The sequence below is a fragment of the Callorhinus ursinus genome, unplaced genomic scaffold (genome assembly GCF_003265705.2).
Source record: "Callorhinus ursinus isolate GAN/ISIS: 27379988/994484 unplaced genomic scaffold, GSC_fseal_2.0 scaffold45, whole genome shotgun sequence".
Classification (NCBI taxonomy): domain Eukaryota; kingdom Metazoa; phylum Chordata; class Mammalia; order Carnivora; family Otariidae; genus Callorhinus; species Callorhinus ursinus.
The window spans coordinates 1,309,138-1,320,031 of NW_027397107.1; the positions used below are offsets into that span (position 1 = coordinate 1,309,138).

Sequence of the window (10,894 nt, forward strand, 5' to 3'; positions counted from 1 at the left end):
CCCGGGGGATGGGGGAGGGCCCGAGGTAGGTGGGTTCCGGGGGGAGGGTCAAAGGTCGTTGGGGGACCCGGTGATCCCGGGGGAGGGTTGGTGGAGGGGTATGTTGTCCGGGCTCGGCGCGGCCCCGGGGGTCGAGTGACCGCCTGGCCCCGACTTCCCGACCCGCCAACCCGGCTGTGGCCCGGCCTGGGCTCGGGGAGGGGGCGCCCTGGGGGCCCCAGCGCTGGCCTAGAGTCCTGTGAGTGAGTCTTGCAGTCCTTAGGAGCTGTGTGGGGCCTGACAAGAGTGCAGGGGCAGGCCGATGAGAAGTACTCAGGATACACAGACCTACTGGTTAAAGGGAAAATGATTTCGTTTTTTGGCAAAAACACTCCTTTTTCTTTTCCCGTGGGTGGGAGGGAGCCGGTTTATTACAGAGGGACAGGAAAGACCGTTGATGTAGCAGGTGCCTTTTTGGAGAATTTAGGACTCAGAGTAAGTTGCCCAGTTTATGACAGGTTCAAGGTCCAGCAGTGTTTTCACTGTGCAGTGCCTGGAACTTGGGCCTCCTAGGAAAGCACTGTTCCTTCAGGAATAAACGATGAGGACATGGAGACACCAAGTTTTCTTTGTCTTGCAGAGCATGTACCTGGATTGGGAAGAAAAGACCATAATTCAAGGGACTAACTCAGTGTGGAGAAAGGCTCTTACACTCTAGATTTAGCCCTCACAGGTTGACACCAGTGACCCGATGAAAAGGTGAGAGGGTTCGTTTATTTTACAGATAAGGAAATGGAACTGTAAAATAAGTAGAAGTTGAGAAGATTTAGTTAAGTTTTATGTTAATCGGTGTTACTGAAGTTCCTATGGGAAAACATTCAAGAAGAGCCAGGAAAACATGGAAAATGAAAGGCCCTTCCAAACCTTGAAACAGACTTTAAAACCCCTGTGATTACAATGGTGTGGCACTGCCACACAGTGTCACAGTGGAATAGGGCAGAAAGCACAGAAATAGACCTGAAGCCGTGTGGAAATTTAGCATATGACAAAGATACCTCAAATCACAGGGGCCAGCATCAACTTTTAAATAACCGGTCCTAGGAGAGCTAGACCGCCGTGTTTTAAAAGATAAAATTTTGTCCATGTTTCACACCATACACAAGAAAAAATTCCAAATAAATTAAGGGTCTAGTGTAAAACCTGAGACTGTAGAAGGAGAGAGGGCAGTTCCTCTTTAATCTCAGTGTAGGGGAAAGGCAATAAGAGAAAAACCTGATGAATTTGACTCCATACAAGTTTTTTGTAATTTTGCACAGCATAAAAAGCCATACACAGTATTAGAAGACAACTGACAAATGAGATACTTGTAACATAAACCACAGACAAAGGGTCAATTTCTTTTAATAAAGAACTCTCAAAAGTTGGGTTACAGGGCAGTAAGCCACGAAAAATAATAACAGGCAACCAGACTGGAAAGAAAGAACTAAAACTATCTCTGCATATGACATGATTTTATATATAGGAAATCCCGAGGAATCTGGAAAAAAAAAGCTGTTAGAACTAATAAACTGGAGCTCAGCAAAGTTGTAGGATATGAGACCAATCTTCCAGCCTGGCACTATTCATACTGGACATATTTCTGGTTCTACAGCAGCTTCTTGGCCTTTGGATTCAAATTAGGACCATGGCCCTGGAGATTTTGCTGACCTCCATCATCACATGAGCCAGTTCTTTATCATAAGTCTGGAACCAATAGATAACTCCTGTTGGTTCCGTCAAGCTACATACACAGCTGACCCTCAAACAACCTGGGGACTAGGGGCACTGACCCCCCCCCACACACAGCTCTCCAAAAACTTTACTAAAAGCCTACCATTGACGGAAGCTTTACAGATAACATGCACAGCTGATGAACACCTAATTTGTGTATGTGTTATAGACTATTCTTACAATAAAGTAAGCTAGAGAAGAGAGTGTTATTAAAATCATAAGAGAAAATACATTTACAGTACTGGACTATATTTATTAAAGAAGATCTATGTGTAAGTGAACCCACGCAGTTCATGCCTATGTTTATTGGCCAACTAAAACAGGAGATAATATAGGTAGGAGATTTATATGTGTATCTTATGATATATATGTTATTAAGTATATATAATAGGTGTATATAACAAGATATAAATCGTACATAATAAGACTATATATATATATACACACACAGATCTCCTATTGATTCCCTTTCTCTAGAGAACCCTGACTAATACAGAGTTATCTAATAATGCAGATAGGCTCAAATTTGAAAAACAATTTCATTTGCAATAGCATAAAAAAAATACTTAGAAATAAATTTAACAAGTGTTAGAGTTCTGAAAACTACATGGCATTGTTGAAAGAAAGAAGATCTGTATAAATTAAAGGACATCCCATATTCATGGATTGGAAGACTTAATATTAACATAGCATTACTCCCTAAATTGATCTATAGAGTCAACACAATACCTATCAAATTGGCTTTTTTGCAAAAATTGACAAACTTATCCTAAAATTCTCATGGAAATGCAAGGAACCCAGAATAACCAAAACATTCTTGAAAGAAGAGGACAAAGTTGGAAAACTCACACTACTGAACTAGAAAAGTTACTACAAAGATACAGTAATCCAGACAGTGTGGTCCTGGCATAAGGACAGAAGGGTAGGTAAATGGCCTGGAATTGAGAGCCCAGAACTAAACCTTCACATTCATGGTCAGTTGATTTTCCTGAAAAAGAGTGCCAAGATGATTCTATAGGGAAAGAACAGTCTTTTCCAACAAACAGTGATGGGATATGGAAAACAAGGAAGTTGGACCCTTATGTAACACCATTTCAAAATTTAACTCAAAATAGATCAAAGGCCTAAATATAAGTGCTGAAACAAAACTCTCAGAAGAAAACATAGGCATAAATGTTTATCACCTTGGATTAGGCAGTGGTTCCTTAGTTACAACACCAAACACGCAAGCCACAAAAGAAAAGTAAATGGACTTCATCAAAATTAAACACATTAGTACGTTAAAGGACACCATCATATATCTGATAAGGGAATTGAATCCAGAATATATAAAGAACTCTTACAACTCCGCAATAAAAGAAGATAATCTATTTTAAAGCGGGCCAAAGACTTAAATATAGACAGGTCTCCACATAAGATACACAAATGGCTAATAAGCATATGAAAAGATGTCAGCATCATTAGTTAGTAGAGAAATGCAAACCACAACCACGAAGAGATACCACCTGCGCACACTCACGTGGCTATAGTCAGAAACACAGGAGAGTGTGGAGAAACGAGCCCTCATGCTCATGGGAACATGAGACGCTACAGCACGGATGGGCCTAGTGACAGGCCACACGAAAGGCCACATACTGTGTGGTCCCATTTATATGAAATGTCCAGAACAGGCAGACCCATAGAGACAGCAAGTAGATGAGTGGTTGCCTGGGGCTAGGAAGGAGGGGAGTGGAGTATGGGGTTTCTGTTTGGGGTGATGAAGATGTTCTAAAATTAGATTGAGATGGTAGTTGCCAAGCACTGTGAATGTACTAAAAACTGCGGAATTGTACGCTTTAAAAGGGTGAATTTAATGTCCATTCCATCTCTGTAAAATAAACAATAGTGTAAAAGAAAATCTATACGTATCTGCTCATTTCTGAAAGAAAAAAATGCAATACATATAAACTGGAAACAGACTTTGGGTCCCCTAGGGAAAAGGTGAGGACAGGGTCGGGGAGTGGGAAGGGAGTAGCCATGTGACGAGGGGAAGGTGGTGTTTCTTTGATGACACCGGTCTGGGTAGCTCTGACCCTCAGAAACATGCCAACATCTGCCTACACACGTGTGCACATACATGCAGCTAGGGTGTGGAAGGAAGCCGAAACAGTGCAAGCAGGGACAGAACGGAGCTGCGCTGGACGTGGCTACCAATCACCACGTGATTGGAGGGTGGAGAAGAAAAGGACCAACGTAAGTAACCAGAAAGCAGCATTTTGACTGTCTAAAGACTAAAACAGCTCTGCACTAATACGGCACTCCAGTAAGACATTTGTTTTTCATAGGGTTATAAATCAGTGTGAAACTACTTTATCTGTGTTCTAGAATTGAGCAAATAAGTAAATCGTAGATAATGAGAGTCCCGGTTTCTCACTGTCAGGAAAAACAAGTTACAAATAAGGAAGGAGTAAAGGTTGGAATGAACCCTGTTGTATTGCCTTGGAATTGGAAGTGTTGATATAAATTTGTGATTTTAAATATATATACAAATGGATAGAGAAAGAGAGATGTGTGTTACATACATGTACTTATGTTTCCTAGTTCTGTTCGTGAGAGGACCTAGAAGCAATGACCCTCTGTAGCAATGAAATCTAGCGTCCAAATCTTGGTTTCCAAATGTCATTTTCCAACAAAAAAATAGGGCTTCCAGCGTTGAGGCAGGAGCAAGATGGGCCTGGACTATCTCGTGGTGCCACAAGGTAAGGAAGTGATCCCAACAGAAGGGAGCATGTCAGAAGGGGAGCTTCTACTCCAAATTGGAGTACCCAGTGGCCAAAGCTTGGACCATTTGAGCAACAAAATAATAATTTAACTCTATAATCCATGAACTAAAATAAATATCCATAGTCCATGGTGATTGATAAATGAATAATGATAAATAACAAGAAAACAAGTAAACATAGCTCCTTATCCTATAATTCTAGTTAATAAATGTGGAAGGAACGACGGAAACCGAGAATCACCATTAGGCAAACATTGCACTTATAATCAGTGCAGGCAAGAACCGTTGATGGGGGCTAAAATCAGCAGGCAAAAGAATAAGAAACAAGAAGAACATTTTTGTGGTCTCAAAGTATCTCCCTACAAGATACTTAATAGACGTTAACATGGTGCACTATTACATAGATGTAATATGGGTGCACTAAAAAGGACACAAATTGTATATGTGGTACTCCTTCCTGCCAGAAAAATCAGGAAAACTTCAGTCATGAAGAAACAGCAAACCCAAATTGAGAGACATTCTATAAACACCTGACCAGCACTCTTCAGAAATCTCAAAGTCCTGGAAGCCCAAGAAACTTGGGGATTGGAGACAAAGAAGATGTGACAGGACAGTTAAGTACAGGTAGCTGTCTTCAATGGGCTTCTGGACCAGAGAGAGGGCCTTAGTGGGAAAACTGGTAGGCTTCAGGGAAGGCTTGTGTGGTAGGTGAAGGTGTGGTATGGACATTAGTTTCTTTCTTGGATACCTGTACTAAGATTATGTGAGATGCTGTTGGAAGTTAGATGAAGGGTATATGGGAAGTCCATTTTTGCAACGTTTCCTGTAAGATTAAAAGTAGTTCAAAAGAAAAGATTTAAAAAAAAATGTTCAGTAAATAAACTTGGTGGAAGCATGGAATGGGAGAGATCATCCTGTGAAAAAACTAGAAGTTTTAGTTGACCCAAGTGTAAGTCAATACACATTTAGTAACCACCCTAACCCACCTGTTACATCAGGCTCCTAACTGATCTCCCAGCGATCAAACTCTGCTACAACCTGGTCTCAGCAAACTTAGCTTCCTTAGGAAGAAAACATTCTCATCCTATCACTGTCTCTTAAAATTCCTTTGGTAAAAACCTGCCATCATAGGACACCGCTCCTCTCAGCGACCCTGTGCAGCCCTGTCGCTTTCCACTCCCTAGCACGGCGCCTTGTGCTTCTGTAGACCCCGGGGCACGGCTGACTGCAGAGCTGCCCTAATGTGCTGATGGGGAGAACGTTCTAGTCACCAGAATTCTTCCTGGGAAAGCACCATGTAGATAACTTTGTTTTTTTGTTTTTTTAAGAAGAAGAAATGCTTTGATAAGGCACTTGGGTTTTAGACCAAAAGCCACAGTAATAAAAAAATGGTCCCTAACCTGTTGTGCATAAGATGGTCAGAGAAGCTTCTGTTGCTTCCCAAAGGGAAGAGGTGTCCAATAGACTATGGCGGGGCTGACAAAGTTGCCCTGCACTTGAGGTGAGAGCTGGGGAGACAAGCCCCTGGAAGCCACAGCCAGGAAGAGGAGCTTGGGAAGCCTCCTCAGTTGTGAGCTGTTCCTCCCACCCGGCTCCCTGACGGAACGTCCGTGCTCCTTATCGCAGGGCCGTGGGAGTAGCTTCTTGGGGTTCACGTCGGCCTGCTGGGCATGGGCGAGAGGAGAGCGGCCGCCTGAACTGGAGGAGCCCCGTCAGCACTGGCCAGCTCTGCCACCTCAGTAAGGTGCTGGCCGTAGAGGCCATGACAGCAGTACTACCGTGAGGTTTTCACAGCATGGGAAACAGGTTTGGACACCACACGCGGCTGGCCCAAGCTCACTGCGTGGAGCTACTATGTGAAAGAAATCAGGATCTGCGAAACCAAGGCTCAGCCGCCTCTTCTGTCCCGGCAGTGTTCTCTCCACCTGCTCAGGTCCCCCGTGGCTGTCAGCCTGGACCATGTGTACCAGTGGCTTGCATCCTCAGTGCTCAGCGCTGGACCCGGGACGGCTCGAGTGCTGGGTGGATGTTGGTGAAGTCGGTGGGTGAAGGCTGGGTGATGAGCAAACTCAGTGGGAAAGCAATCAGTTGAATCTAGTAAAATCTCAAGCTCTGATGGAAGAGCCCAGGTCCAAGAGAAAAGACCCCTTGTATTCTTCACTGGTCAAACCGTAGCTGGAGTATGGAACCACGTTGAAGAGAGACTTGACAAACTAGGGAATATTCAGAAAAGGGTGGCTCCCTCAGCTCTAAGTAGTAGGTAGCCGTTCTAGAAATTTAAAAAGAAAAGTCATAACGTCACCAGGGAAACCCACTGATTCACATCCGTGATGCTGCGCTGGTTGCACACCTCCCCTGCAACAAATTGTGTGGAAATTTGCAAGTGGGTGGGGATGGGCAGGTTCAAAGAGGGAGTAGCAGAAATGAATAGAGTTTCCATTATCAAAAGTGAAACAAACACTGGATTCACTTATACGCTTGGTCTCATTCTTACATGCATAGACCCAAGACTTAATTTCCATCAGCACACCAAAATGTGATCCATTTGCCAAGACCTGCTGCTCTGAGCATGGTCCGTGACCCAACAACATCAGCACCACCTGGGACCCTGTCAGGCAGGCAGGGTCTCAGGCCCTCCCCAGAATCGGTATTTTTATCTTAACAGATCCCCAGGTGATTTGTATTCATATTAAAGTTCAGGAAACACTACCACAGACTGGTGTATAAGCCAAGTGCCAATCTGCAGGAAGAAATAGAACTATCGTGCAAACTCTTAATACAGTCAGCCTGCACAGATCATCCCCTCTGTCTAGGCAGGTCAGGAGGTGTCTGATGACCCGCACCTCCTCCCCCAGCACCCGCCCCCGTCACCAGGAAGTGGTGTCTCAGCTGAAATCCTGAGGTTGAGTAAGCACTAACCAGGCGACAGGGTGGGTGAGAAGAGAGAGGGGAGGTGAGTGATTTTTCTAAGAAGAAGCAACTTTGTGCAAAGGCCCTCAAGGAAGCAACATTGTGACTGACCTTACAGAGGAACTGAAAGATGGCTGGAAAGGCCGGTCATAAGGCTGAGGGGCTGGGCCCGGACCACGGACCACGGGGCTGGTTTAGATTTGTCTCTGTGTGTTTTAATAAACTTTTTTTAAAGACTGAATTTACATAAAGGTTGCAAAGGAAATACAGAGTCCCCGAGTGCCCCTCCCCAGACCCCCAGGGCTAGCACCGGGTGTTACCATGGTACCCACGTGTCCAAGCTAGGAAGCCAGGGTCCGTACGTTGCTGCCAAGCAAACCCCAGACTTCACTTGGGTTTCTCTGGTTCTCCTGCTGATGCCCGTGCTCCGTCTCGGGGTCCCACCCTGTTCAGCTGCGCTCATCTTGACTCTGTGCTCATTTCTCAGACTTCCCTTGTGCTTTGATGACCTTGACAGTTTGGAGCAGTGCCGGTCAGGTATTTTGTGGAATATCCCTCAATTTGTGATGGATGTTTTTGCGGGGTTATGGGTTTGGGGAGGAATACCCCAGAGATTAAATGCCCTTTTCATCACATGATACCGAAAGATACATGCCATCAGCGCACACTAACTGTGGTTGCCTGGCTGACACAGTAGGGGCCAGGCCTCTCCGTCACGGTGTGGTTCCCCCTTTCTACACTCTGTTCTTTGGAAGCAAGTCACTAAGTCCAGTCCACACTCAAGTGGGGAGGGGAAATGACACAGAGTTTTGGCGAAGAATCTGAGTTCCTAAGAGTAATGAAGAACCACTGAATGAGTTTAAGCAAAGGGGTGACACTGGATTTACTTTTCAGATAAGGACGCTAGTTATACTAATGAGGCTGATAATGTACCAGACGGGGTAGGCACTGGACGAGGGTGGCCTGGATGGAAGTAATGGTAGCTTGGATGAGTGTCAGAGTTAAGGAGCTAGAAGGAGAGACATGGATGGATGAAGAGATACTTAAGAAGTGAAGTTGCCAGGATTTGGTTAATTTTTGGTTGAAGAACAGGAATAAAGGTCAGCAAGGTTCGAGGATGACTCTCGCAAACCTAGTTCATGATTTGAGCAGCTGGTTGAATATCAACAAGGTTGAAGGCCAAAGGACACGCTAAATAGGCAAACAGAGCCGCCGAGGACCCCCAGGGGAGGCAGCCCCCGAGCTCTGGGGGTTTTGTTACTGGACAAAGGCCTCCACTGAACCCTGGAGGCTCTGTTTTCCTGGGCGTCCCTGGCTACTCTGGAGGGCTCTATGTGCTGGGGAGAACCCTGTAACAAGAAAAGAGCCTTGTCTAGTTCAGTACTGCATCGACTCTTGGGGAAGAGGGTCTTCCTCGTTTAGTCCAAATCTTTGAGAACACGGTAACAACTCAGCAGGCATACGCTGCGTCTCCATCAAGGACTGAAAGCACTGGCACTGTGCGTGCACGTACCCGCAACAGTAGGGATGCTGCTGCTTAGATCTCTGAATCCCCAGAGAACTCTGTGGGCGTGGGGTGGGGCCTCATGATAGTCATCGCCATCCGTGTCCCCCCAAGTCTGTTATCTTCGGAAGCCCTACATCATCCCAGGCAGAACTCAGGAGGCTAGGAGGAACGCAGGGTGCGCCTGGCACGGCAGGATGAGCTCGGGTTGTTCACAGGGCAGGTGGGCCGTGGAAAGCCTTGTCATAAGAATAACAGAAAAAGAATCCTTGTAAGAGTGTTGTAAGATTCTGGCTTTTACTTGGAGTGAGGTGAAAAGCACTGGAGAGTTTTGAATAGAGAGGTGCCATACTTACATTTGTTCCTTTTTCTTTCTATTGCAGTATAGCTAACGCACAATGTTACGTTAGTTTCAGGTGCATGACATAGTGATTCACCTTCTCGATAGGTTATGCCATGCTCCTCATGGGTGTGGTCCCTGCCTGTCACCACAAGGCCTGTCACAGTGCCACGGACTGTATTCTCCACGCTGCACCTTTCACCCCCGAGACTTCCTCATTCAAGTTCTCTCACCTTTTAAAGGACCCCTGGAGCTGCATGTTGGGAACACACTGTGGGGGGGGGCAGAAGCAAGAAGACCAGTTAGGGGGTTGCTGCAAAACCCAGGCAAGAGATTTTAGGTGTTATGGATCAGGGTAGTGGTAATGAGGATGATAATAAATTGCTGACTCGTGTGTGTATTTTGATGATGGAAGCAAACAGTACTTCCTGATAGGTTGCATTTGGCATATGAGAGGAAAGGAGTCAAGAGCCTAAAGGATTTGCCCGAGTGGACGGAGAGATGGCGGAGGGTACAGGGGTTCCAGCGTTAGGGAGCAGTGACAGGTATTTAGATTTCACATGATGGAGTTTGATATGCTTGTTAAATATCCAAGTAGAAACATGTCAGATCAGCAGTTGAACATCTGAGTCTGGAATTCAGGGGAGAGGTCTGGGCTGCAGGCGTGAACTCGGGGGCCGCCAGCGTGTGGTGGCCCCGTAAAGCCAGCTCACCACATGGGATACCTGAAGTGCAAGTGTAGGTGTGGGGAGAGAGGGGAGCCGAGCACTGGCCGGGGTGCCTCGGTATTCGGGGGCGGGCAGCCGGCTCGGGGAGACGAGGAAAATTCACTGAAGGACATGGGGAGAGCGGCCAGTGAGACCCGTGTCCCTGAAGTCCTCTAACAACATAGAGAGTCATCTGCTGTGTCCGGCGCCATCCTGCCAGGAAACCTGAGGACTGGGAATCCATCCATGACCTTGCTCATGGTGGTGAGAGTCTGATTGATACTAGGGTCCAAGAGACAATGAGAGGAGAGTTTGGAGAGCAAGTATGGACTCTATTTTGAGGAGTTTTTCCATGAATGAGAGCAGAAAAACAGGGTAGCCACGGAGAGGTGGTGTGTTTGGTTTTGTTTGGTTTTACATTAAGGGAGGCTGAAGAGATGTTCCTGCAGAGGAAGGAGAGAGGTCTAATCCACAAGTGTAGGGCTTGGCCTCCCGATACATGGCTCCGCAATCACAACAGGAGGGGAGAAAAATATACTGATACAGGTGCACAGGAGGCATCCAGAGGTGGTGGGCAGGGCATGCGGGAGTTCTCAGGCAGTACCAGCAAAGTCAGTGGGAATGAGAGTGTGTCAAATACTTGTGTTGCAAGTGTCTGTAATAGATGCTTCCTATATATACATTCTTCAGTTGCTCAAATAGCAGGGTCATGAGCCTTGAGCTTTAGAACAGTTCCAGAAAACACTGGTCACGGGTTTGGTTCTCCTGGGGGCCAGTTAGGTTTACTCCGTTAAAGCAGCAAATCAGCGCTAGGCTCAGTCAGCTGTCTTGAAAATCCTGCCTTCCTTCCTAAGGCAGATGAATCAGAGAAAACCCACCAACACCGTGGGGAAATGATTTAGCCATGTCCATCCTGACGCTGT

General features: G+C 45.9%; 2 long non-coding RNA genes across 2 annotated transcripts; one reads left to right on the forward strand and one right to left on the reverse strand.

Annotated features, from left to right (window-relative positions):
* Positions 1-542: 542 nt before the first annotated feature.
* LOC141370792 (uncharacterized) lies at positions 543-8,637 on the reverse strand. Its single transcript, XR_012375136.1, has 3 exons — positions 7,753-8,637; positions 5,911-6,779; positions 543-628 (listed from the first exon to the last, which is right to left on the reverse strand). It is a non-coding gene; the product is annotated as an uncharacterized lncRNA (long non-coding RNA).
* Positions 616-6,200, forward strand: LOC112840031 (uncharacterized). Its single transcript, XR_003212361.2, has 4 exons — positions 616-738; positions 4,330-4,487; positions 4,975-5,134; positions 6,137-6,200. It is a non-coding gene; the product is annotated as an uncharacterized lncRNA (long non-coding RNA).
* Positions 8,638-10,894: the final 2,257 nt, after the last annotated feature.